This window comes from Ornithorhynchus anatinus, chromosome 19 (assembly GCF_004115215.2).
Source record: "Ornithorhynchus anatinus isolate Pmale09 chromosome 19, mOrnAna1.pri.v4, whole genome shotgun sequence".
Lineage (NCBI taxonomy): Eukaryota > Metazoa > Chordata > Mammalia > Monotremata > Ornithorhynchidae > Ornithorhynchus > Ornithorhynchus anatinus.
The window spans coordinates 26,972,159-26,987,320 of NC_041746.1; the positions used below are offsets into that span (position 1 = coordinate 26,972,159).

The 15,162-nt window shown below is 47.1% G+C and overlaps 1 protein-coding gene across 1 annotated transcript in view; it reads left to right on the top strand.

Annotated features, from left to right (window-relative positions):
- Positions 1 to 10,783: 10,783 nt before the first annotated feature.
- HTR1E (5-hydroxytryptamine receptor 1E) overlaps positions 10,784 to 15,162 on the top strand; it is a 28,819-nt gene continuing 24,440 nt past the window's right edge. Inside the window, exon 1 of the mRNA XM_001513151.5 lies at positions 10,784 to 11,327. The gene's annotated coding sequence lies outside the window, so the exon portion shown is untranslated. The remainder of the gene's footprint in view (positions 11,328 to 15,162) is intronic.

The following is a 15,162-nucleotide window of genomic DNA, read 5'->3' on the forward strand; positions in this document are numbered from 1 at the left end:
ATGTGACCTAGGGCAAGTCATTTAACTTTTGTGTATCTCAGTTACCCCATTTGTAAGGTGGAGATAAAGAGTTTTGAGCTCCATGTGGGACATGGACTGTGTCCAATCTGTGGAGGAGCAAATGAGGGATCAATGGGGATGCATGTTCCTGGTACTTTCATAGAGTCAGGAGTCCCTAGAACTCCCCCACAGTTGCAGGAAGTGATTTCCAACCCCATATCCTACAAAGCCAGCCAAACTGAGTTTGAGATGTACATTTTATTTGTGGCACCCATCAATACATATGTATGTAGTATAGAGCTGTGCCATCTGTGACCCGTCCTAAATACTTAGTTGATTGTCTTACTGGTAGATCAAATGCTACCCCAAAATCATGAAATAGTCATGTGCCTCCTTAAATTCCTAATTTATTCTCAGGGAGTGGTTTAATTTAATTTATTCTCAGGGACCTGGGGGAAAACAAGTCCAATATTTCTTGAAGTAAAACGTGATGCTTTTAGGTACTGTGAGTGGACATTTCTTTTTGTGCCCCCCAGGAATTCCTACACTAATTGCTGATGGATCCCAGGGTGCATATATGTCTGCCCCACCCAATGTACATTATGTCCAGTCTCTGCAGGTAAGTCAGTTTCCTCCCTGTCCCCCCCCTCTTCCCCTCACCCTGTTCCCATCCCACTCTCCCCTATTCTGAATAGTTTTCTTCCCCTATCCCTCTATCTTCAGTGCTCCACTGTTTTGTTTTGAAGCTAGTGACACAGCACCACAGCAAGGTTGTACACTGTACAACCTGCCCTCATCCCCCGGCTTTCCCGCTTGTAGCCCCACCTCCCTGCCCAAATCCAGCTGTAGACAACAAGCCATGAGAAGCATCGTGGCCTGGTGGAGAGAACATGGGCCTGAGAGTCAGAAAGACCTGGGTACTAAGCCCTGCTCTGCCACTTGTCTCCTGGGTGATCTTGGGCAAGTTATCACTTCACTTCTCTGTGCCTCAGTTACCTCTTCGGAAAAATGAGGATTAAGACTGTGTGCCCCATCTGAGATAGGAACTGTATTCTACCAGATTAGTTTGTATCTACCCCATGCCTTAGTATAGTACAGACAAGTGGCAGAGCTGGGATTATTCATTCAATCATATTTATTGAGCGATTACTGTGTGTCAAGCACTGAACTAAGTGCTTGGGAGAGTACAGTATAACAGTAAACAGACACATTCCCTGTCCACAGTGAGTTTACAGTCAAGAGGGATTAAAACCCAGGTCCTTCTGACTCCCAGGCCCATACTCTATCCAATAGGCCACGCTGCTTCAGCCTACTGTAACCTGCCTGGACATGAACAAAACTAAAATAGTACATTTCTGGCAGCATACTGAAAAACATTAGAGTTCTCTTCTCCATCTATTTTAATAAGTGTATTTCCATAGTTCTCTTTGCCGAATTATACCAACTAAAATACAATGCCCACTTAAAGACATCCATACAATGTATATTTTGGTAAAGGTAATCTGTGTGTATTTTCAAAATGCCCAGCTAAATATTCATGAGAAGTTATTTTGTTGCTAAACTGTTTTTTTTTTCCTTACAAGATTTAAGTCCCATTAAGCGTAATGCCAGGATCCGTTCCGTTGCTAAGTTACAGATGTCTTTGACAGGCATTCAGGTTCTAACAGAATCAAGTCACTGTCAATAATAGATGGATGATTGTATAATCAGTTAAAGGAGGTCCAGCATAGTTTAATGTACAGACACTTGAATTCCAAGTGACATTTAAATAAAAGTCTCCTAACAGGTTAAAAAGGTAGCCAGAGCCTGGGGACCTGAGGGAATTAGAGAAAGGATAATGGGACACAGCAGGGTCCTACTATCCCAGCTGGCTTTAAGGTATTGTCCAGGGGCTCATCCAGGGTTCCAGAAGTGGGTTGGGAGCAGCAGAGTCTGGACTTCTCACTCCAGTTCCACCCTGCCCTGACTCTGGTCCTTCTTCCAGGTCAATTAGGACACATTTACCCCTGAAGTTCCATATGATGACATGGCATTTGGGGAATCTGCCTGACATGAGAAGCCTGGAAGGAATCTAACCTACACCACCCCCATTACTCTAGGACCTGTAATATAATAATAATAATAGTAGTAGTAGTAGTAATAGTATTTGTTAAGTGCTTATTATGTGACAAGCACTGTACTAAGGGCTGGGGTAATCAACGTAATCAGATATACAAGATAATCAATGTTTCACTGTTTCATTTCTGGATGCCCTAGGTCATTTCTCATTGGTAGATTCAGTAGAGAGGGCCCAAGCATCCATTTAAGAGCTCTGAGGTGAATTTGAAGAGGGTCCAGAAGAGAATAAGTTTTGGTGAAGTCTTCCCAAAGCCAAAAGATGGACTGACTGACATCTGGAGGACCCTTTAACTCTGCCCATTGAAGCTCAGCACTGGACTAAGCACTTGATCTGCCTGCTCTTTCAATACTAAAAGGTTAGTTTGGCCAGAAGGATCATTTCCTGTGCGAGCACGGGGTGGGCAGAGACTGAGTCACTCGGCTTGGAACTTCCTTTAGACCTGGGTTCCAAGTCTGCCACCATCCTATGCCAGGGACAACCTTCTCCCCAGCACCTCAGGGTAGTGTGTGTGGGGGGAGGGGAGGAGGGTCGGTTCTCCATCCCACCTATATAACCTTTAGCACCCAGGGAAGTCTGGATAGTAGTTTGTAAATAAAGATTGCACTGAGCAGTGGGGAGACTGAGGATCCGTTCCTTCCCAACACCGTTGATTTACTTGCCCTGACTTGGTAGTCTACATCTGTTGACTCTCTAAGAGCTACTAAGAGCTTGGGAGAGTACAGTACCACAATATAGCAGTCACATTCCCTGCCCACAGTGAGCTCACAGTCTAGAAGGGGAAACAGACACTAATATAAGTAAAAAAATTTCAGATATTTGCATAAATGCTTTGGGGCTCGGTGGGGGAATGAATAAAGGGAGCAAGTCAGTCCTTGTCTCACATGGGGCTCCCTGTCTTAATCCCCATTTTATAGATGAGGTACCTGAGGCACAGAGAAATGGAGTGAATTGTCCAGGTCACACAGCAGACAACTGGCGGAGCCGGGATTAGAGCCCATATCCTTCTGACCTCTGGGCCTGGGGTCCAGTCACTAGGCCACGCTGCTTCACTTGCTGCGAGTCTGCTCAGCTGGGAGTAGCAGGCTGAGAGCAGGGTCTCTGGGGAAATATTGATGAGAACTTTGTCCGCCATCCCCCTCCCCCATGCCAAAATCCACTGCCAATTCCCCAGGCTGAAAATAAAATTTCAGTGTTCATGCTCACTGGCCCTGTTTGTAATTGTTTTTGACCATTAGATCTCGTTTAAGGCTAAATCCTTTGTTCAAGCATTTTTAGAAAAAAGTGTTTTTCTAGTATTCGGTGCTCAAACACATCTTAGATTATTGTGTATGTGAAAAACCCATTGGTTCTGTAGTTTGGCAGTCTCTTTTAAAGCTTAGAATCGGTGCTCCTATGTGTTACAGCTTTTGCCTTTTGTATGTAAACTCATTTGCACTTCTAAGAAGTCTTGTACATAGGCAATGATGATACAGAAAAAGGCTGGAAAACAGTAAGTAGGGGAGACTCTCCAAACTGCTTTGATTCTGACAGCAGACAAACATAGCTAAACAACTCAGTAGAAACCCAATTTTACAGCACATTGCTTCAGTAGACCTAAATAGATTTGTTTTGTTCTGATTAAACTATGGAGACAACAGATCTTGGCTTGTTTCCCAAAGCTTTTTGTCCCTTCTGCTCCAACTTAAAATATGTCTCACTTCCAGAAATTGAATTAAAGTGAGTTTAAGCTTTCTGTTATATTGTTGTGTTGTACTCTCCCAAGCACTTAGTTCAGTGCTCTGCACCCAGTAAGCGCTCAATAAATACAACTGATTGGTTGATTGCTTCTGCGGTCGGTGACCTTTTTCTAAAAAAAGGTTTGTTCCATCATCTTCCGCCATCTCTAGTTGTTTTGAGCTATAGGTCTGGTTAGTTTAATCATTTCACCTCAGTGATCTCTTTCCAGGAAAGATTTGTTCCATCGCCTACCCATGTTTCTGGTCATTTTCAGGCATGGATTTTGTTAGCTCTGTCATTTCACACCTGTTTTGGGCTGCTCCTACACCAATCATCCAGTTGCCTTCAAAAAGCCAGGCCTCCCTTTGCTGAAAATATGCCCTCAGTGGATTGTTTAGGTAATTCTAGGGAACGTGTCAAAAAGTGACCGGGGCCATCAGATTCCAATCTTTCCCTGATACCCTTCAGTCTGTCCAGTGGCATACAATGTTAAAGTCACTGAGTGTGACTCCTGAGCAAAGCTCCCAAGAAACCCTCTATGGCCATCTGTGGCCTCTGTCTCTCCCCACCCATCCCCCCAAGATACCCACCCGATTCATGGTTTGAAGCTGACCTTTCTGGCTTTCTGGCTGAGGGAACTCGAAGCTGAGGTTGTAGAGTGCACTGATACCTTGAAAGGGGCTCTGGAGTTTTCAGAGCATAAGGCCTAAATAGTAACACATCAATCAAGCAGTCAGTCCATGGTGTTTGTTGAGCACTTACTGGCTACAAAGCACTTGAGAAAGTCCAATACGATAGAATTGGTAGATGCTATCCCTGCCCACAAGAAGCTTACAGCCTAACGGACTGCCACGCCAGCACTCATCAGGGAATTTAGGTAGGTTCTCTGAAACTGTGAGTCTCATGTGGGCCAGGGACTGCACTTGACCTGAGTGTCTTGTATCCACTCCTGCACTTGTTTTTTGTTTTTGTATTTAAGCTGTCGTAGTGTTCTGTTTCATCTCTTCTTATGTATCCATCATCAATCCCCTCTCCTTCCTTTTATTTTCAGAATGTGAGCCCCCGAAAAGGCACCCACCTGTCTATTCTTTCCCAGTGTTTAGTACAGTGCTGGGCAGTAAATCATTGCTATTTATGGAGTGCTTACTGAATACAGAGCACTTGCACTAAGCACTTGGGAGAGTACAGTCCTACAGAGCAGGTAGACAAGTTCTCTACCCACAGGGAACTGCACACAGTAAGTGCTGAATAAAAATGATTACAAAAACAAAAACAATTACTACTACATAGGAAGGGCTCCCTGCTTAAGGGGTCCCAGCTTCACCACTCTGGAGAGGGGGCTTGGGCACTGAGATAGTGGACAAAGCTCATGGGAAGGGGACCAAGGCTACAGCCCCTAAATGGCCCAGCCCCAGTGGTTGGGACCCTGCCTCCCTGTAGTTCTGTTTGGCCATACCTATCTACGTAGAGAGAGAAAGAGACAGAGAGAGAAACAGAAAGATGGCCTTCATTTTCAGAGCTGATGTTAATACTGGGAGCTCTTATCCATGTGTGTGAGTGTGGCTGGAAAGACAATGTGGGTCTGTAAAGAGATACCTTGCTGCACTTAACATGTTTAAGTCATGCAGGATTGACTCTGTTTCCAAGTCTATCTTTCGGTCTCCTCATCTTTGCAAAGCCTTTGCTCAAGGAGAGTAACAACCCCTTTTCCAACTGCTGCCCTCCAAACTGCATATAAAATTTGCTCTGCCCAGGCTAGCACCAAGTGCTTTGATTGACACTGTGGTGACTCCCAGTTGGTAATTGGTTGGGAGAGTTGGTATATAAAGGGCCATTCATTATGAATATGTTCACATGTTTTACGTGATTATTTTTAATAACTGATATGTTGGGAATGTTCCTTTCTTCCCAGAAGGAGGAAAAGAGGAGGTGAAAGGAGGAAGGGAAATGGATGGTGGAGAAAAGAGGAAGAGAGGAGAGAGAAGATGGAAAGACAAAGGGGAAGAGGGAAGAAGAGAGAAAGGGGCAAAATTTCCTCCCTTTCTTCCATTCTCCCCTGCCCCCATTCTTGAATCCTCAAACCATATCAGGCTGATTTGATTGCTTTGTTCCACTGTTCATTTCTTATTTCCTCCCCCTTTTTCCCATCTCCCGCAGCTCTTTGCACCTCACCCCACCTCCCCTGCAGTCTTTCAGAATGGCCATTATGCAATGGTTTTACTCCAGGACTTCAGATCACAAGAAGAAAGGGAAAGGAAATGATTCTGTCAACTGAGAACGAGGAGGTGCTGTTTTGAAAAAAAAAATCCCATTTTTTAAGGTTGATTTCAACAGGACATCTATTCCAAGAATAAGGCTTAGCTTGCTTATGCAGGATTCCAGAAATCTTTTGTCTTTGAAAGTCTTGGTTTTTATTCCCTGTTAAATGGGAAAGAAATCTTAAAATGTTGACGTGTTTCACATTACCTTTTGTGCAGCCACTTATGAAATCATTCTATTCAGCTTTATTCTCCCTGACAAAGACTATGAGTCGTTTGTCTAAGGAAATGATTGATGAATTCACAAGACAGGTTCGACGACAGTCAGATTCTGATCAGAACCGTTCATCCAACTGGCTCCGAAATCCAATTTGGGAGGGATGGAGAAGCTGCGGTAATTACAGACAAGCTGCCTCGCTTGGAAGTCGTAATGCCCGGAAATGAACATTACTCTCACAAACCACATTGTTCATTGTTGTTAGTATTACAAGATATTCTTAAGAAACATTTCCGGTTTTGTGGGAAGAGTAGTTTTCTCTGGAGACCATGAAATCCTGGCACCAGTGGAGGAGTTAGAGCCATCTGGTCCAGCGGGCCCAGAATAGGCACCTAGGAAAGCCCAGGGGCCAGGATTTATCCAAGCCAGATCCCATCTGGCAGCGAAGGGCTGGGCAGTGTGGGCACCCCCCACCTCTTGAAACTGGCTCTCCAGCATCACCAAAGAAAACAGTGACCCACTGCAGGGCACACAACTCATCATCTGATCTAGGATCTTTCCTCTGAATGTCCAAATCAATGACCCATCCCACTTCGGTCATCCACCTGCTCCTAGACAGTTTGATACCCTCCCATAGCCCCCCAGAACTATCCATTGCTGCTGAGCCCGGGGTCGGAGCAGGGGAAGACCATAGCATCCCTTCCCCACCCAATCTTAGTACAGGTTTGTCTTCACCCATAAGCAAAATCTGTGTGGCAAATAGCAGTGGGATTTGCCCAGGAGACACCTGCAAAGCCAAAATCATCCAGAAGGTAGGAGTGTTGACATCGGGGGGCAGAGTGGAAAGCAAAGTTTGCTCCTTGCAGCTTCTGATCAAAAGAGGAGTTTTCCACCTGGAAATATCTTTCAATAGATACACTCCACCCTGGCCCAGGTCCTGCCATGATATCAGTTAAGATAGATCAATATCAAAAGTTGGAACCTTAAGGGAACATGGGGTGAGAATAGATGAAAATTGCTTGAAAACAGCAGCAAGAAAATGGCCAGGGTAATTCCAAACCACTCAGCCCCTTAATCACAGATGAATAAACACATTCGGGATGATTTCTGTGAGCTATTAGTAGGTTTATCTCTCACCCTCTCAAATGTTTACTACCGCTTGCCCTCTTAGATTTCAGGCAGCCTGGAGCAAGGATTTTGTTCTTGGGTGATTCCATTCATCTCAGGTTGCCGGTGGGGCTGGCTATTGCTGCTTGAAGCTCCACTGACTTCCAGTGAATGATCTCTACTGACTCTAGTTGTCTGTTCCCCTGCACCAAGCCCCGGGCAGCCAATCTCTGTAGTATTTGGTGGTCATGTAGATGGCATTAATCAGGAAATCGGGGTTTAAATTAAGGGTGGTTCCAATAATAATATTAATACTTGTTAAGTGCTTACTACACACCGAGCACTGTTCTAAGCAACGGGGTAGATACAAGTTAATCAGCTTGGACACAGTCCCTGTCCCACATGGGGCTCACTCTCCTAATCCCCATTTTACAGATGTGATAACTGAGGTCCAGAGAAGCTAAGTGACTTGCCCAAGGTTACACAGCAGACATATGGTAGAGCCGGGTTTTGGAACCCAGATCCTTGTGACTCCCAGGCCTATGCTCTATCCACTGAGCCATGCTGCTTCTCGCCGCTTCATGTCCTTCCAGCTTCAACTGGACCAGATTGAGGCAATTTTTCAGCTAGTTCTCTCTTCCAGCTATTACCCCTCTGAGGGACCAGGTATTCACACTGCTATTTGGCAGTACTGTGTATCATACCCATCTCCCTTGCTGGGGTCACCCTCTCAGAACACGTGGCCTTTCCCTTTATGGTATCCCTAAATTTCCAGATAAACTCCCAATCCATGACAACAATCCAGCAATCCCTGCAAAGAAGGAAGGAGGTGCCCTGTAAAGCAGTCATTCCTCTGGAATCCCATCACCAGGAAGCAGCAGAATCCAAATTACAAGGAAGAGGAGTACCCAAGAGACTGGATAATAAGTCCCTTTCAAAGTACTTGAGAATCCTGGTCAAATACCATAGTTCCACCCTTACGTAAGGCCCCATTTCAGGTTAGTAAATTCCCATGGGTGTAGGATGGTGCATGCTACCAAACAAGCAGAAATCAGTCACAAATGGGCTGCTATTAGATGTTTCTCCATCTTCCTGCACCTACAGGACTTCAGTGCAGCAGAGACCAAGATGATACAGGGGTCAACTATTGTCTTTCAAACCAGATTAGAAATGGCTCCTCTAATAGGAGGGTTTCTTCCAAGTGGTCAGAGGAGAGGGCTGAGTTTTTCCTGCCCTCTACAAGACCTCTTGACATCTGACTCTTAACTAGGATCAAAAGACCTTTCAAACAGTGAGGTAAAGTAGCTGAGCTTCTGGCCAATTTCATGCTTTGGCTATCAAATACAAAGCATTTAAAGCTATTCTGTTCTAGAAACATGTCATCTTTCCAACTCCCTTCCCTTTGTGGTTATTGTTCCTACTTGACACTTCTTTTTCCAAAGCAGGCTGGGTACTAGCAGGACTGTAAGAGGTTCAGCTGCTCCCATTACCTGCATGTGCCTGGATCCTGCCCTACTCTGCCAGCACTCTCGGTTACCTTCAAGAGAACACCTAAAGCCTATGAGGGAGAGACCTGAGTCCAGTGCCATTCCTGGGGCAGATCAGTGGTTCCTGCTGCTCTCAGTTCGGACTCCGACAACATCACCAGAACGCTTGAGGGAACTACGTAATGGTTGCCTTCCTGGCCATATCCACCCTCCTGGCTAGAGATGGACCATCTAACTCTCTCCTCCAATAATCCTTTACTGTACTGCTGCATTGTTGACATTTTGACTTCAGGATTTTTGTAATAAAAGAAATCACTTCTTCCCTCTCCCCTCCAGCATGATATTTGCATGTCCACAAGGCAGGAAACTTGGCAAATTCAAATCCTCCTGGCTTTCCGGCTTTGGAGTGGAGTTTTGCAACCCTGTTTCCCTCTAGGATGTTCCCACCTCCAAGGAGCTGAAGTGTGATGTCAATTCCCTGTGTGGCACCTGGAGTGTGGAACCTGGATTGGAGCAATTTACCCAAAGTCACACAGCTGAAAAGTGACAGAGCCGGGATTAGAACCCACAATTCTGACTCCCAAGCCCGGGCTCTTTCTGCTAAGCCACGCTGATTCTACGAAGTGCTTAACAAATACCATAATAATTTATTGTACTGATAGAGAAGCAGCATGGCTCAGTGGGTAAAGCCTGGGCTTGGGAGTCAGAGGTCGTGGGTTCTAATCCCGCCTCCGCCCCTTGTCAGCTGTGTGACCTTGGGCAAGTCACTTCACTTCTCCCTGCTTCAGTTACCTCATCTGGAAAATGGGGATGAAGACTGTGAGCCCCGCATGGGACAACTTGATGACCCTGTACCTCCCCAGTGCTTAGAACAGTGCTTGGCACAGAGTAAGTGCTTAACAAATGCCATCATTATTCATTCATTCATTCAGTAGTATTTATTGAGCGCTTAGTAGTAGTAAGGGCTTAACAAATACTATCATCGTTATTATTATTGCTCTATGGTACTTTCCCGAGCGCTTAGCACAGTGGTCTGCGTGCAGTGAGCGCTCCATAAATAGGGTTGAGTGACTGAATGAATGAGGGCATGAATGAGTGAATGGAGGGCGGGGGAGAGGGTCCGGCGGTGGATGGAGAGAAGCAGCGTGGCTCAGTGGAAAGAGGTTGGGCTTGGGAGTCAGAGTCCTGGGTTCTAATCCTGCCTCCACCCTTTGTCAGCTGTGTAACCTTGGGCCAGTCACTTCACTTCTCTGTGCCTCATTTCCCTCATCTGTCAAAAGGGGATGAAAACATGTGGGACAACCTGATGACCTTGTGCCTTCCCTAGCGCTTAGAACAGTGCTGGGCACAGAGTAAGCGCTTAAATGTCATCATCATCATTAGTAGTAGTAAGCGCTTAACAAATACCATCATCATTATTATTATCGCAGTATTGTATTTTCCCGAGCGCTTAGTACAGTGCAGTGAGCGCTCCGTAAATCGGGCTGAGTGACTGAATGAATGAGGGAATGAATGAGTGAATGGAGGGTCGGGGAGAGGGTCCGGGGGTGTCCAGACCGGGCCACCCTGTAGTGTCGTCAGGGTCAAGGGGGCGGGCTCTGTTTTGGCCGCCCACCTCCCCTCCCTCCCTTCTCCCTCCTCCCCAGGCCGCTGGCCAGCGGGGCTGGTCCGGGGAGGCTCCCGGCTGGAAGGACCCCCCTCTTCGCCTGCACTTTGCGCCCCACACTCGGCCCTCGGGGTCCAGCCAGCAGCATCCAGCAAGCTCCGCCCAGCGTCCAGCGAGCGGCATCCAGCACGCTCCGCCCAGCGTCCAGCGAGTGGCATCCAGCACGCTCCGCCCAGCGTCCAGCCAGCGGCATCCAGCACGCTCCGCCCAGCGTCCAGCCAGCGGTATCCAGCACGCTCCACCCCGCATCCAGCGAGCGGTGTCCTTCACGCTCCGCCCAGCGTCCAGCACGCCCCACCCCGCATCCAGCAAGCGGTATCCAGCACGCTCCACCCCGCATCCAGCGAGCGGTGTCCAGCACGCTCCACCCAGCGTCCAGCGAGCGGCCCCGAGCTCATCGCGCCTAGCATCCACCGAGCGCCACCCAGCACGTCGCGCCCCTTCATTCATGCAACCGTATTTATAGAGCGCTTACTGGGTGCAGAGCACTGTCCTAAGCGCTTGGAAAGTCCAATTCGGCCCCAGATCCGGCCGGGCGTCCAGCGAGCTGCATCCAGTGTCCAGGAGCCACCGCTAGCATCCAGCAACGGGGGTCCACATCCCGGCCAGCAGCACCCAAGCACCCTGCGCCCTACGTTCTGCACCCCTCGGACTCGTGTCCGCCGGCCCTTGGCTGAGATCGGAGCTCGCCTGGAAGAGGAGGAAGAGAAGAGGGTGTCCTCACCTACCTGGACCAGAAGCGGGGGGTCAAAATCAGGTGAGGATTTGGACCCATCCCGGGATACCTAACGTCCAGCCAGGGCAGGGGGATCCCAACCGAAGTACCTCCCAAGGACCGGAGGTGGGTCGTTGGAAAGACACTGGCCCCCCAATCTGGGGGGAGGGAGGGAGGATTTGGTGCCCCCCGCCTTGGTCACCCCACCATCAAACGGCGGGCCCCCCGAGGCCCTGCCCGACCTCATTAGCAAACTTGGACACAGATTCCAGGTCGCCTGGCCCTGCTGGGAACGATCCCGACTTTCCAACCCGAGGAAAAATAAAACGCTGCTTCCCAGCGCTCCGGACACTCAGATCCAAAAGTCCGTCCCCGCCCGTCCTCCCAACCCGCTGCACAAGGGGGAGGGAAATAAGGTGTCCATCCCCCTCCCCCCCTTTCCATCTGCCCACCTGGCAGGGGTCGGTCAACTTCACCCCCGACCCCTCGCGATCGGGATCTGAAAAAGACCCGAAGAAGGAGGCCGAGGACCCGGGCTCTTCAGTGACGGGGCATAAACGAGGTATCCCGAGGAATTCCATTCGCTTCCCCACCCTCCGGGCAACGGGAAAAAAGTCAAGTGTTTTGCTGCTGCCCGGAATCAAACAGCAACAGGTTTGATTCGGACTCCTTGGGGTGAAGTCAGCCCCCAGAGACAGACATCTGGGCATCACCAGAATAAAAGTGGGGAGGGTCCCTCAGCGTGGCCTCGCCCAGGTAAGAGAGAGTCGGGCTGGGTGAGCTGTGCCATCAGCAGAAGGAGCCGTGGGCACCGAGGGGGGTTTTGCCGAGTGAGGGTGAGCTCGAGAAAGTCCCCCCAGGACCCCTTTAGAGTTGGCAGGAGAAGAGATGGGCCGTAGATACACAATCTTACGGTTTAAATGACAGGAAAACAACTGTAAGGCTGCCAAATCTCAATAAAATGCCCTCCCTTTCTCCTCTTCTTCCTTCTCATTCTCCTGCTCCTCCTCCTTCATTCCAGGAGCAACACATACCTGCCCCGTGGCATCATGCAAATTTTCACAATTTTGGGAGGGATGGAGGTAAGGCCCCTGAGGGCAGAAGCTAGGGATTTTGTTGTTGTTTTGGTTGTCTGTGTTTTCTCTCTCTTTTTTTTTATTTGCGCCTGGTGAAATCTCCCAAGCTTTGAATCAGGCACTGGGATCTGCAGCTAGTTGAGACAGCCGGATATGTTTCAGAGTGAATTTCCTCGTGCCCGAGCACTTTGAATAGTGAAATGATTGATAGCTAAGTGCAACAAAAATAATCATGGGACTGAAACAGCTGCCAAACGAGGATAGGCAGGAAAGATTGGGACTCTTCAGCCTGGAATAGAAGGCTGATTGGAGACATGATTGAAGACTGTGTTGTTCCGAAGAGTTTGGATGAACTCAAAATTATTGTTCTGATTTTGTGAGCACTCTGAGGGACAGGGACCATGTTTAATTCCTGTGTGTACTCTCTCCTAGCGATTATAGCACTCTGCACACAGTAAGTGTTTAGTAAATACTGTTACTACTACTATTGTTCAGCAAATCCTCCAACACCAGGACAAGGGGATAACCACTGAAACTCGAAGGAGGTGGGCTCAAATCAAACAAAGGTCATATTTTTATGACAAATAGGATTGATTAGAGTTAATAGGTACTATTTTTACAGAACAGTGCTCAGTTCTTAGAACAGTGCTCTGCACACACTGCTTACACTACCAGCATTCAAATGTTAAGCCTGTTATGTACAAGGCCCCTAGGAAAAAGGGTGAACATGAATCACTCAAACCGTTATGTGAATCACTCTTGTAAACTCATAAAGTAACAGATTAGAGATTGTTTTATTCATCTTCTGGGAAGAACAGAAGTTAGACTGTGAATCCCATGTAGGATAGGGATTGTGACCAACCTCATAAGTGTGCATTTGTCCCAGCTCTTAGAACAGTGCTCGACACAGAGTAAGAGCTTAACAAATACCATTAAAAAAAAGTACAAGGACATTACCCTTAAGTTGCAAGTTTTGTTGGGTATTCCCAGATCCTCTCCCTCCAAAGTTGAGAAGCCTGTTCATTCTCGTGGTTGTTGTTTGTCTTAATCTTCCCAGATATATTGATGGTTCCAGCAATCTTCAGATCTCAACTCTGAGATCCTGGGACCTTAAATTAAGGCTTAAGAATAGGAGGAATTGCAAAGGATTTTGTCTGTCTACTGTTTTTGGATGTGTCACGGCAAAGAGTAGAAAAAGGGCAAGAGTAACCGATGTGTGCTGCAAAAGAGACCCATCAGGACTGTCCCAATTCTAGGACACTTGTATATTTTCCTAAAATTACCCCAGTCAGCCTACAGAAAACCAGAACTCTGCTGGATATACTAGGCTATCTGATCAGCCCATTTTACCTGAGTGAGTTTATCTTCCTGGTCAGCAACAAGGATAGCATCATTCTCTCACTGTTGAGGGTGATTTTTCCTCTCCATTTGAGCCATTTTTCTGTGTGTGAATGTGACTAATAAGGCCAATCTGAAACCAGCAGGATTTGTTGCAATTTGAATGAACAGATCTAAGGAGGAAGGTTGATTCAGGCTTTTAATTTGCTTCTCTCCTAATCCATTTGGCAGCAGGAGGCAGCGAAGCGATAGACTCCTTGTGTTTTGTTACTTCTTGCCTGGGATTTACCAAAATTCTGGCTTTACTTTGCATTTTTAAGTGAGGCTTGAGACACTGAAAGTGCCTTATTAGGCTTAATTAGGAGTACGGTGTTTATCTGGGGAGCCTGGACTCTGACGTGCTGATACACATCCAGGGAAGCTGGGTTTGATGATCGTTGCCTCAATTGCCAGTGCTGCTCCCAAGTGTCCTGGAGGATCTTCAAAAGGCAACATCGATGGGATTTTTTCCATCATCTGAGGATGCATCGTGTACGCTGTTCTCATTTTAGACATGTATACAGGCAGGTGGGCATTTCAACTTACCCCATATGGTTCATTTAAACATCTGATGCTGCAGCCTTCAAATAGCCATTTCCTCAGGTGCTCATAGACCAGGCTTTTATATTCCAGATGATTCTGGCTTGCTTTATCTGATGGCATCTTAATTTTGCGAATGTTGTTCTCCTAGGAGTGGGAAATATCTCACCTTCTCTGGTGCCTCATCGAGCAGCCTCAACTGGAGGCAGCTCACCAGAAGTACTTGGATGAAATGCCTTGATCTGAATGTTAAGCATCCACCTCGTTCTTCCGGCTGCCTCCAGAGAGTCTTCAGTGATTTCTTAGAGATCAGCCCCTCAGTCAGCACCGGCTGTGGTAGCAGCATCAGTACATTGTTGGAGATCAAAGGTTGTAGTTTTTGTTTCAGGCTGGATGAAATCGAACAGAATTTCATTTAATTCTATGCCGGGAAAGGGTGTATCGTTGCTTGATCTAAGAGCAGGGAAATAAATATCAAAAGGTGTGTTAAAGCAGTGATATAGAGGAGCAGAATGGCTAATTGGAAAGAGCACTGGCCTGGGAGTCAGAGGACTCGGCTTTTAATCCTGGTTCTGCCACTTGTCTGCCGGGTGATCTTGGGCAAGTCACTTCACGTCGCTGTGCCTCAGTTACCTCATCTGTAAAAAATGAGGATTAAGAGTGCAAGTCCAACCTGATTAGCTTGTGTCTACCCCAGTACTTAGAACAACGCTTAGCACAGAGTAAGCATATAAGTACCATAATTATCAGCATCATCATTATTTTTATATACCTCCATGTTAGCCTTTATCATGCACTTTAACCTGTATTGCTGCACCCCTTCATGAAGCAGGCAAAGAATGTTGCCACTATATGGTGTCCATCGACTCTTCCAAAGAATCCTT